Here is a 13,404-nt window from a genome sequence, read left to right as displayed (position 1 = left end):
TTATATAAAAATATAAAAAGAGATATAAATTGCATGGGCCTATGAAAATAATTCTGGAGCTTCTATGAGTGGCTCAATTGTTTAAAGAATAATATATATTTATTATTTAGAACAGTAAAATCCAACAAAAATTTCATTGAACTAATTTTAATAATTAGCAATGTCTATTTTATTTTAGAAGCTCTTATAAATTTAAGTATGTTTTATTAGAAAAAACAAATAAAAACTTCTGTAAGTCTTGCTTACATTTTTTTGCTGTCAGGATTTACACGCATAAAAAATAATTTCCCATCGGTAGAGAGAGTGGATTAATTAATTCCCACGCTATAATCACGCGATTTTGAGGCACGGAACTGACGAGTCGTTACAAAAGCGGAATAAATGACATCGGTGTTGGCGTGAAATTCGGAAAGTCGAGCGTGGAAAAGTGGAAACGGAAAACGCAGCATCGAGTGGGTCGCGGCACAAGGGCGGTGTTTTCCGAGACCGCCCAAAGAAAGATTCTCTGGCGCTTTTTGAGGTTAACGATCGCCGTGCTTGGTACTCACGTTCAGCCGCCGACTGGACGGTGTCTTGGACTTGCAGCCTGCACCCGACGACGCCTGCGACACTCGGTATCGATAAGAATTCGAACGTGTGACTAATCACGATCACAAAACAAGACTTCTCGAGCGATTCACGAGAGGACTGCAACAGCTGCGGGCCCCACTTCCGGCACTTCTCCGATGCACGAATCAGACCGAGTTTGGCAAGATTTCGAATTGCGCGCCGCACGCGTCCGCCAATCGCTGCGTCGCCACACTCGTGCGTGAGAACTCGTAGTAAAATTTGGGAGTGAAACTTGTTGACACCTGCCCGCAGTGCCGCGCCATCTGCAGCTCCGGAGCGCACGCAGGCCCCGACGCCGCTTCGATGGACCGACCGAAGCGCGATCTGTGAAGTTCCAGAGGCGGCGCTTGCAAAGTGGGAAACCCTTTAAACACGAAGAGCGCCATCAAGAGAAGAGAAATAAAAATTTGAAAATAAAAAATTCATCATTTCGTCTTATTTCTATTCAGATCGAGCGTTTACTTTATATGATGATCCGCACTTTAAGTTGGCACATTTTTAGTTCCAAGTTCCAAGTTATTGTCTTGTCTATTTGTCATTTTTTTATCTCATGAGCAAGATTAATTAACACAGTAATTAATTATCAAAGTATTTTTTTTAGTGTTCCATGTGAAGCATTTTGAGTATAATTTAGAGCTACAAGACAAATTCTGAATACCCAAATTTGGAAAAACACTAGGAATTAGCATTGCTTCAAATTCAAACGTACTCAAATATTTTGTAGAATGGAACATAATATTGTATTTTTTCCTAAATACTTATCTATCGATGACAGGATTAGTTGTTTTATTTTGACGCTGCTAAAAGACGAGGCGGCAGCTGAAGATGGCTTTTTTTTACTTATCTGTCAAGGAATTGTTTAAATCATTTAATTTCAGGAGCTATAATTGTATTTTTATATGGCATTTTAAATTAAAATTCAGAACATATTCAAGGAGATTCAATTTATTCAACCCTCAACTCTACCCGTCCACATAGCCTGAGAAAGACTTCAAAAGTCCTCTAAGAGAAGGGAACCAAACCTTGGTCTACATCTTTGCTTCAAATGATTTCCACAACTTGGAAAATTAAGGCGACAATCAAATATGAAATATATATTTAAGAAAAATCAACCTACACTTTATTAAAAAATACTTTGCTGGCCAAATTTAGCTATTTGCAAAGTAGTAGTTAAAATTTTGCATGTTGGAATTGCAATTTGGAGAAATTTAGTCCCTGTTTTAAGCATTTGCACAGTATACAAATATTTACCTAGCTCTATTTATCAATGCCAAGCTCCAAAACGCTTTAATTAAATATTATATCAAAGTCCTGCCTTGCATCATAATATTTTGACTGTTATTTTAGCAAATTTTTAAATTTGAAAGGTAAGGGAGTAGCTAAAATACAAGCAAGAAAAGAAACTCATAATTTAAGCCCAAATTTAGTTTTACTAAAACTGTTATAGTATAATTATGGCAAACAATATGCCCAACAAAATTAGTTCTCGTATATTAAGCCTCATATATTGCTAAAATTGCAATACTTTAATATTACAAAAAAAAATAAGATTCTTTATAAGTATTATTTTCAAATCATAATTTCTTTTCTTTTAAGTCGGATAACGAGACTAATGAAACATTTAAGAAACTTTTAAGTTGTTAACAAAAAGTGTTGTTTTATTGTATGACTTCATTACATAAAAGAACAATAATTATACAAATTTTAACATTTAAAAAAACTTTATTCATTTTAAAAAAACTCATTTATTTTTTGTTTTAATAATTATTTAAATTTGTTTTAAAAAATGTATAAACTATTTAATTTTTTTTATTGCTACTCTGTAATTAATGAAAAATAAAATAAAAAATAATAATTTATTGTAATTTATTATTTATATATTAAAGTTAATGTTTAATTAAATATAAATATGTGTTTGACTAGAATTGAATTGAATAAACTATTAATAATTAACAGAATATATTTTTTAGTTGGCTCGGATGTACGTGGTATTGATTGTTCTGCGAGTAGATTTAATAGAACATAAAGCATTAGATAATTATGGTATAAAAATGATAATAGCGGATAATAGAAAAGAATTAAACAATATTAATATGTGACATATTGAAACGTTTTATCGATGCTTAAATATTGTGGCCGTTTTACATTGAGTGATAATTTCCAAATCAAGGAGTTAGTAGAAATTTAAATTTAATCCATAATCCCATTTTCATGGTTTGTTTAAGTAATACTAATATTTATGTAACACGTCGTTACAAAATTTAATAAAAAAAAAAATCGCAGCATCGCGAGAAGACGAAGCAAATAAAACAGAGTGGGCACCAAAAAATGTAATGCGAAAATAGTGGGGACCGCGTGTAAATGGAGAAGAAATACACATTGAGAAAGTAAGAGTGAGGCGCGCGCGATTTAGCGGGTGGGTCGCCGCGGCCGCGTGTGTGGAGTGAGGCTGGAGGCGGGAAAAGTCCACGCGAGGTGGCCGCGGAATTATCAGCGGAGTGCAAGACGAGTGCAGCGGCTAGTGAGGCTCGAGTCGCGAGCGCAATCGGTCTAGTGCGTCAGTCGGCCGCGTGTGCGTGAAAATCGGCGCGTGTTATTATTTGTGAAATTAGTGAATTGAATCTTATCGGTTGATGAACGATCGAGGACAATTACAAGTGGATATACTCGAAGAAGAAGAAAAACGAACATCTGTGCGCTTCGGAATCACTAATCTTGCGAAAAAGGTATGTTTTCATCATTTATATTAGTCTTAATTAGTTTCTTTGAAAAATAATTCATTTCAAGACTAAAAATTTTCAAACAGAAGCTTCGAGAATAAAATTCCACTTTAGAATTTTATTGTATTGGTTTAATTCCTAGAGATATACACAAAAAATAAATAATTCATTTAACGAGCCTTCAATTTCTGGTTAATGATTAATTCTTGTATTAAAGACATTTTTTTTATTTTTTAAAAATTTCTCATCTTTTTGAACTATAATGGTTTGTCCCTTAAACTTTTGTCAAATTGACACTTAAAATGGTGACTCATTCCCTCTTATGAAATATACATATATTAATTTATATTTCCCCTCAAAAACCTCAGGCAGGCCAATGTCATTTGCTTATAATATTTTTTTTTCGTTAATTACGAAAATAAGCAAAGATAAAAGCGCTCGGTCAGCCTCTCTATTGGCAAATCTCGCGGCGCTTCACCTCGTCGGTCTTTCGGAGAAACTTAATACGCAATTGGCGGGTGTCAGTGGCGGAGAGGACATATCAAAATTTGTTGCAAGAAAACAGGTTCAATGAGTATATACAGCATTATTATTTCGTACGCTTTTTCTCGGCGAGTGAAAATAAGTTGGCATAAAAGTGCTGCGCGCAAATTTTTTCCGACGCCTCCTCTTCAAGCCGCCAAGAGCCAGTCAGCCGATTCGAAGGCCACGCTGAGTAGCGAGACTTTTTATTCCGCGTGCACAGCAATGTGTGTGCGCAAATATTTGCGCTTGGAGTCGCGCCAGTCAAAAAAGCTATATCAGTATTTTTTCTCCGCGCAAATTGGAATTTGAAATTTTTTATTTAAGACGTCAGCTAGATTGATTATCAGTTGCAAATTATTATTAAAGCCTAGTGATTATTGGGAAACTTAATTTATTTAAAACGGTTTGTACACTTTTGGTATTATTCTGCGTTGTCATAGGCATCACCTTTAAAATTGGGTTTAAAAATTTTATACCACAATATTATTTTATAACTGAGGTATTAAATTAAACTATAATTTTTAGCACATTTTAGCCCTTAAAGCCTTTAAACAATGCTTTATTTAATTTCGTTTTTTAAATAATTAAAAAAAATTAAAATTACTGGCATTGGATGAAAAAAAATTTGTTTATAATTTTGAATATTTTTCTTCTTTTATAAATTTTAGATTCATCGATGTTCATGTAATATAAAAAATTCATAAATTGAACATTTTTAGGCAGGAAAAAAAAATTTTAAATTTAATTAATAAATTCTCCACTCAACATCTCTAAAAACTGATAGCAATTAATAATTTTAATTATTATATAATTTAATGTGCGTTGTAAATTGATAATTTCAAAAAAGTTCCATAGATTGGTTATGGAGTGCTTGAATTTTTTTGACTTGAAAAAATCCGGAATTAAAATTCTATGAAAATTTCAATGACTTAAAAAAAATCAAACTTAATAAAGTATCTTCATTGAGACAGACATTTTTTATTATTCTTATAAATCGTAATAATATTCATTTTTTTATTTTCATTTTTCTTATTTTCAACTTATGCGTTCTTATTTAATAAGATTAGAATACTATGCATTTATTAAACAAATCTAGTCATTTTTCTATTAATTGAAAGAATAAATAAATTTTATATATGACGAAAAGGTTTACCATATTATTGCATACGACAAATTGTAAAAATATCATAACTGGCTTCTGTCTCGCTCATCGCAATTAGACCGGCCGTCAGTTATTTGATATATCATGTCACCAACACTTTTCTGTGAGGGATAATTTTTATCGCGCAATGGGCGTATATTTATTCTGAAATGGCTGGATTACTCTTGACTCGTTTCGAATGCGCTTTTCACTACTAGAGTTTCACGTCACGCGTTCTGCATTCACGTTTTGGAGGGTTTCCTTGTGTGTCAGTCTGCTGGGCAGGACACACAAGACCATTTCGACGTTTCCACCAGACCGAAAGGGGTTTCGTGCATCAAACACTTATGCAACTTTCAAGGATTCGCGCGCGGGAAAAGTTATTTATACACGCCGCGGAAATTTAAAGGGTTTTATGGAAGCTCAAATAAAAAAGAAAAAGCTTTCAACAAAGACGCGCATTCCTAGGCGAGTTTTTCGCCCGACTTTCCTTTCAGCGGCGAAAGAGCAAAAAGTTGGCGAGAATGCGTTCTTTGAAGTGGCCATAAAAATGACACACTCTCTCAAGAGAGGAAGATTCCTCAGCGATTTTCTTCCGAGAAGGTTCCTTTTCTTTCTTTCGCTCTCTCGGCGTGTGTGGAGATGCGGAATTCGCAAATAGGAGGGTTTGCGATTATGCGAGGCCTTGAACTCCGCGAGGAACTTCTTTGCACCCGCCCTTAGAAAAATGCTACAAAAGAAAAGGCGAAACGTATTAATGGGTCTTGTTGTCTGCTGACAAGCGAGGACCGCGTCATTTCCCGCCGCCAAATTCGCGTTGGTCAGCATTTCAGCGATGAAATTAAATTTGTATATGTACTTGCGAAAAGCTCGTTCAGCAGGATTATAATAAATGAAATCTTGTTTCAGTTTCGCCCGGCCAGTCGTAAAACCTTTATTATTCCGGCTAACGAGCCTCTACGTGCGCCTTTCTTCGCAATTTCGGCAAATTTTATTATTTCGCGAGGGAAAAAATCTGCATTAGAACCCTTTATGTCCCCTGATTTCTGCGAATTTTAATTTAATATAAATTCATTTATGTCTCCCCCATATTTTTCTCTGCTTTTCAAATAACGCATTATTTTTAAGTCTCTGGTTTTATTAAAAAAAAAAAAACAGTACTAAAATATGAAAAAGAATTATTATTATTTTTTAATTAAATTAATTCGATTCTTTCATGAAATATCATATTTTGGTAAAATCTTACAGTACGCCAAATCTTCAAAGTTCACATTAATTTTTGTATCAGTTTTATTTGGAATCAAGAAAAATAACTAAAAAAAAAATGCAAATAATTACCTTTCAAATGCTTTGAAAGATCTTTTACTTCTGACAAAACTTCTTAATTATAATAGATAATTGTCAGTTATAATTAATTAATTCTTGGAATCCGAGTCAAAACTTTTTAAATTGTCATGAAAATAAAACAGATTTGTGAAAGGCTGTAAAATTTGGAACTCAACTATTATTTTCTGAGCGTCAAATTGACATCATGATCAAATCTGCACAAATATCATTATTCAATGGGCAAAACCCAATTAATGATCTGAAATTGCCAAAGATTTTGTCTGGTAGCGTTTTCAAGATCCATCTAAAAATACCTGACGTGTCCATTTTAGCCAATTTCTGGGCCAGTAATTTTCGCATCCTCAACTAGCAATATTTATAAAGTGACATTTTGTTTCAATACAAAAAAAAATTTGTGCGTTTTTAATGCAGCCTATCCCTCACCGTGAACGTTTCCAATTCAAATTTAATAAAACTGCTTACAAGAAAATAAGGGGTCTTGAGCTAAATTTTAATGGTGCCGCTTTATTAGTCTGGCAATAAGAATTTTGATCGAAGTTCACGATCCTTTTTTTTCAAATAATCAACAATGCGAAGATTATGAAATATGAATGACTCTCTGAGAAACATCATTATTCTCTTGACGCACGGTTAAATCTCTGGCTTCTGGTTTGCGCGCCAAAATCGTCGGCTGAGCTGCGTATTTATTTATTCCCAGTCAGTCCGCTTGATTTTATGGCACAGCAGCGAGAGGAAAAAAGTGTTTGGCAACCAGAGCCATGCATCCATAGTGGTAATGTGACCTTCAGCTTAAACAGACTTTGCTAAGTACTTTTTTACTTATGCTCTCAGCCCGTCAGACTGGTCCTCCTTAAAATTTGGCGCTTAATTTTTTCACGAGAGACGGTTTTAGCAAATAATTCAATATCTCTCTCGGCAAATGAAACGCCTCGAGAGACTCGAGGGGCATTTAATAATTCTCTTTCGCCGAATTCCTTTCTCACACGGCGCGCTCTTTAGTTAATTGCTTTATATTTGTATTATGGATTGCTTGTCCAGCTCCGCTTGAGCAAGACAAATGAGAATGCGCTGCGCCTCGGCGTGCATGAATTATGACCATTAAGCACAACATTAAACGTGCAATTAAGTAAATAGAGCAGCTTATGCGGTTGAGAAGCCTCAAAATTAAATTATTGCTTGCATAACCATCACATCTGAATACTGTTTCTACATATTATTACTCAAAGATATAAAAATATTGATATAAATTAGAAATTTATTAATTTTCTATGGATTTCTTGCTGTGTTGTTAAAATTGAATTTGTGTCGACCGATTTAAAGAATTATCATTTTTTAACCTGCCAGAGAGAACATGCATGAATACCACAAATATACATTTTGTGTGTTTATCAAAATTTATTTAATTAACAATAAGATTGGTATTCTCAAATTGCGTAAAAAATTCGAAAGAGATTTAACAAAAATATCAGAAATTTCAAAAAAACAGTAAATATTTCCAAACGTAGCTATCCAAATTGTATTTGTTTTGTATGTGATATAATAAAAAAATCTTTTACAAGTCTAATACAATTTAAAATCAAAGTAAAATAAAATTACATTATAATATAAAATTGTGACTCAACAAATTTATTCGGCTCAATATTTCCATTCACAAATTGTTGCTTTCGAAAGAAACTTTTCTTGTGTGATTGTATATGAAATTTATGAAAACGTTCATCCTGTGTTGAAAGGAGCATTGCTCCCTGCAATTTAACTCTCAACAGAGGCAATAATCAACAGGCAGAAATGAAATGTGGCGTTGTTCTTCAAAAGTGGCACATTGAGCGCCGGCTGACTCCCTTATTACACGTACGGGCAGAGCCGTGGATAAATTACTCTTTACATATTGTGTTGTTTCAACACACACGCGTTTACGACCACACACTTCTTCTTCTCCGCGAGAGACCTGGAAATGCACGGAGAGGCGTGCGCGCTTTTCAAAAGCAACACTTTTTTCTTGTTTATGTGATGCGAGAGTGAAGCAAGAAGGACGACTGCAGCCCTGCATGATATAGCTCCGCGTTTTTACGGCTTGATTTACTGGCTTGTGTGGTTTTTGTGGAGGAAGAAAGCTAGTTGGCCGCGACAAAAATCAGACAGAAAAAAAACGTGTTTTATTATTGTGCGGTCACAATAACTGTTGAAAAATTTGTTTTTCATTTTGAATCAATTTCATTAAAAACAAGTAAATTAAACATAAATAATAATTTAAATAATTACTCTAGTGAAAAGACTCTTTGGTAATTGTTTCAAGTTTCTAGAAAAATTAAAAAAAAATTTATTGCATGGTCCTTTTACCAGTTTAATGATAGTTTTGAAACATAGACTGAACGATTGACATTGTTTATCCTCCTACTTGCTCAACTCCTACAGTTTGGAAGCCAAAGTACACACATTCAATTAAAATAATAGGCCTCACTAGACTTCTCATTCCCAAGCGTCGTAAAACAAGCTTAAGCGATGTCTTGACTGCTGCTGATAATTAATGTCAACTCTTTGTAAAACAATTTTTCGAGCACATTGAAGCGCAGTAAAAATAAACTGCCGTTCACCCACGCTCACTTTCCTTACATAAAATAATGCTGCTGCTGCTGCCTTGACAAACCCACATGGAAATTTCATCACAAACTCGCTGAAAAGCAGGAAAGGAAAAAAACGCCGACGTGCATTGTGACAAAAACATACACAGCTGCTTACTGTGGTTATCATCTTTCTTCAAGTTCTTCAAAAAGAGACACTGCACGCTTCTTAATCCTTTTGTAAAAAAAAGCTATAAAATTACTCAAATATGAAAATTAAGACTTGAATTAAAACACAAGAGACGGGTGGGATGGAAAGCCGTGTTGACTTGAAGTGAGAAAGAGCAATTAATGTAATCTTATCAGCGTGAAAAGTGGATTCTCTCGTGTGTTATAGGCGTTGGCTTTTGTCACCAAGTCTCGAAATTACGTAATGATATAATTCGCTCTGTCATTTGCGCAGCCCTTTCATTTCGCTCCAGCCGGTTATTAAAATTCAACACCTCTCGAAATCCTGCTTTTTATTCCCTACATGTAAAACGAAATGACGATTTTCTTAGTCCACTAAGTATATGTAAAAAAGAAAGAGAAAATTAGAGTTGAGTGCTGCAAAGGTTTGCCCTATTAAGATTTCACCTGTTGGCTGTGATGAAATTTGATATTAAAAAAAAAAATCACACTTTCATCCTATTTGGATGCAGCCTTGCGTGTCATTACTCCCACTATATAATCAAAGTGTGCGACGTGCTTCGATCGATTGGCCAACAAGACTGTCGAAATTAAAAACATCTCGGCTCTTGCATCATTAACACAACCTATCATAAAAATGATCATAGAATTATGTTTGCCTTATAAATATTTTGTAAAAAAAAAAATAAAAAATTAATGTTTAATACAATATTTTACAACCAAACATATAAAAAAATAATCTTGATACAATTAATTTTGACAATATATTTTTAAAGTAGTTATATTTATTTTTATATTTGGTTTAAATGGTTATAATTTCAAATATGTTAAAAGTGTAACCTAAAAATTAAAAAAACGAATCTCTTTATAAAAAGTTTAAATTTAATCAATGACTGCAGTAATAATTCATTTAATGTGGCCACAAGCAGTATAAAAATGCCTCCAGCTGATCATTGAAAGTAAAGTTATTATGTATTTGATCACATTATGAGATCCAAATTCCCAGATCTCAGCCTACATTATAGTTAAAATTTAAAGAAGTGAATGGATTATAAGAAAAAAATTATATAAAATTGAAAATGGAATTGAATAAACGGTTCTAGTAAGTAAATAATATTGGTTGATGAGACAAATCAAAATTTCCTCGTATTTTTATCTAAATTATTTTACGTGCATCTTTTTGAACATGCCAAAGACCCGATTTGGAGAAACCGCGCGGCACGAAAATACGCGCGCGGTGCCGAAGAGGGCAAAGGTAATCACGGGAGGCGTGAATGCAGCAGAGAGAGTGAAACAGATTGACAGCGCAGAAAAATCGGCTGCGTGCACTCGAGAGAAGAAATAACCACTTGGCAAAGTGTGTCGTGGTGCGGTCGTTAAACTCTCCCGTAAAATTGCATTTGATTCGTTCGAGTTGGGAATGTTTCATTTTGATACATCCGCAGCAGGCCAAAACAACATTTATACAACACAGAGAAACACAAAGTATGGGAAACGAGAACTTTCTAATCAATCTCTTTGCAAAACCACATAATTTAATCATGGAACAAACGGCTGAGTGAATGAGAACGTTTTTACTGAAATATAATAAAAAGTTATTATACGTAATGAAAAGATAATTTAATTACTTAATTTTGAAGTAACCATATATAACTATTAAAATGATAAAAATAATGCAATGTAATACTATTGATCATGTATTTTTTTAATTATTGGCTCATGTCATAATGATTCAATTAATATTTTGATATATTTGATGTCACTGATATATCAAAAGGGTCAAAAGGGGATCTGAATTTCAAAAGTTTACAATTATAAGTATTTTTTTTTTCGTTGAGTATTTGAATAGATTTTTGTTAACTTTCCTATTGCCATAAAAAAGTCCTTCCAGTCTTGAAGCAATTTAATAATAATAAAAAACACATGTAATCTTGCAAATTCCAGTCAAGATTGACATTAGTTCAGTTGCAAAGTGTCTTCATAGATTGTATCAAAAGAATGTTTGAATATAAAATTAATTAAAAAAAAATTATTTCTCAGTCTATTTATATGGAACCAGCCTTCGTGGCGAAACGGAGGCCTGCATTTGGGATAGTTCAAGAGAAAATTGCTGATTCCGCAAATTATATCAGTCGAGGAATTTCGCTCTCGAGAATAAGTCATCAGCACTGCGGCGGCAAAAATTATTTTCTCGGAAAGTTCATTTTTTTCATTTTTGACGTATCATTTGTCTGGAGAGGTGTGAGAGAGAATTCCGCCGCTGCCAACATTATAAAGAAATTCGCCGACAACAATGGAGTCATGCTATAATCGTTGATGCATTGTGCGCCTGAAGGAGCGTGCAAAAAGCAAACAAATCTCGCATGTACGGCCAATAATTATTTTCCCTTTTTACACTCGATTTCTTTGTCGGATATTTATTGAAATGGTAATTGAGTTGCTGACAATGGTGTCTGCGGAGGAAATGCGGACAATCGCGAGAAAATCTGCAACGGAAGATGAAATGCACTTCCTTTACAAATGATTGCATTCAGCCTTCGAGCAGAGAAAATGAGAATAGTTTTCCATTGAGACAGGCCTTTTAATCTTTTAAAGAGCTGCGATTAGTTTCCATTATTTAAAGAGCACCGACTTTTAAAGAAACTTTAATTCACTATTTTAAATTCGTATAAATATAATTTGCTTGGAGTTTCTAAAAATATTGTACAAAAATAAACAAATTATACTGAAAGAAGTTTGGAAATTTTGCCTGAAAAATTAAAAACTGGGATATTTACAATGCAACAAATTTCCATTTCAATTGCTGTAATTGAATTCAAATCCTATTTCACATTGAATTGCAAAGAGCGTATTGAAATAAATCAAATGGCTGACTAAAAATAAAATGTTTAAAAAGAGAGAATTGGCAATTGAAATCGTAATTTCATTATTTATATGCATTCTCACATTGAAAGTATCATTATTACTTGTTCAAAGTCTAAAGCCAAGGTTCCAGCTGATGCGTTAATTGAAACGTCTCTTTTAACCTTTAATTCTTTGCTCATGCGTTACGAATTTTTTTTTTTTTTTAATTTCACAGCAAAAGAACAAATTATACTGTTGCTCTCTCGCAGAGAGGAACGAGAGATCCGTGCACCTTCAGAATGTGAGCACCGGTCGGTGAAAGAAATGCGATATGGGCATCAGCCTTGATCAAGGTTTTGTCTCCAGCTGTGTGAAAATACGAACAAATCCACCTCCACTGCGCACGAACCTTGATTCGAATAGTCCGGAACCAACTAATTAATTCCCAGCATAATGGATAGGAGAAGTAAAAATAAATGAGAGAGCCGCTCCTTTTGTACAAAATAAGAGGCTCTAATCAGGTCCATTGTTGGCATTAGATAGAAAAATGCTAGGCTTTAATTTGGGCAAAGTGGCCTGAATGGAAATCCTCTTACAAGGCACGTTAGGGGATTACGATGGCTGATTATTATCGGGGATAATTATTAGTTGTTCTCGTTTTTAATCTCCACATATTTCATATTTTACACAGGAAAATATGCTGGGGATTAACTGACTCGCATGTATTACTGAGAGAATTTCGGAATTAAAATTCGTATGTTGATAAATGTATACAATATTATATTTTTACAAGAGGTAAATAATAAATAATAATAATTATAAAAGAACTCCCTAAGATATATAAAATTAAATAAATTCACTAATTTGCATGTCTTTGAGCATTACATAAAAGGGCGTAGTCTGGTATTCGTTTGTTTGGCTGACAAGTGTGCTAAAGGAAGTTTCTAGATTCTGGCCTTTTTTAATAAACTAATTTATATGGTTCTCTTTATGTTCTTATTTATTTATTTTATGATTATAATAATTTATTGATATATTTTATAATTTAAATAATATTTGCAAATAATTTTAATGGCATATCTCTGGTCACTATTTAATATTTAAAAAGTATTTAAGCATTTCATTCATGCAACGCAATATAAAAAGTAAAACAAAACGATTCTAATTCAAATAAATTAAATCCATGAAATCTTCACGACCAAATATTATAAATTTATATTGTTAAATTTTAAGACTGTTGCATTCAGGGTATTATCATTTTATCGTGTTCTTTCCCTTATTTTTTTCCAATTTTGTTTGTTGATTTATTATCATTAAATTTTATTATTTACACGTTTTAATTTCCTATACGAGTAGAATATTTTTTATTTAATAGTCATTGGGCTTACAAGGAAATAGATGAAAAGTCACATTCCTAGGCGTTCGAATCAGAGTCCAGGGCGATGATTCAAATGCCGCGGCGGCGAAAATA

The 13,404-nt window shown here is 33.4% G+C and overlaps 2 protein-coding genes across 7 annotated transcripts in view; one reads left to right on the top strand and one right to left on the bottom strand.

Annotated features, from left to right (window-relative positions):
- The window catches only part of LOC132199740 (uncharacterized protein CG43867), a 142,370-nt gene extending 141,642 nt beyond the window's left edge, over positions 1-728 (bottom strand). For all 5 annotated transcript variants that reach the window (XM_059624689.1, XM_059624687.1, XM_059624688.1 and 2 more), the window contains exon 1: positions 549-728. The gene's annotated coding sequence lies outside the window, so the exon portion shown is untranslated. The remainder of the gene's footprint in view (positions 1-548) is intronic.
- Positions 729-3,110: 2,382 nt separating this feature from the next.
- The window catches only part of LOC132199591 (apoptosis-stimulating of p53 protein 2), a 139,598-nt gene continuing 129,304 nt past the window's right edge, over positions 3,111-13,404 (top strand). For both annotated transcript variants that reach the window (XM_059624426.1, XM_059624425.1), the window contains exon 1: positions 3,111-3,335. The gene's annotated coding sequence lies outside the window, so the exon portion shown is untranslated. The remainder of the gene's footprint in view (positions 3,336-13,404) is intronic.

This window comes from Neocloeon triangulifer, unplaced genomic scaffold (assembly GCF_031216515.1).
Source record: "Neocloeon triangulifer isolate White Clay Creek 2 clone unplaced genomic scaffold, ASM3121651v1 ptg000014l, whole genome shotgun sequence".
NCBI lineage: Eukaryota > Metazoa > Arthropoda > Insecta > Ephemeroptera > Baetidae > Neocloeon > Neocloeon triangulifer.
This window is presented reverse-complemented; position numbering and strand designations above follow the sequence as displayed.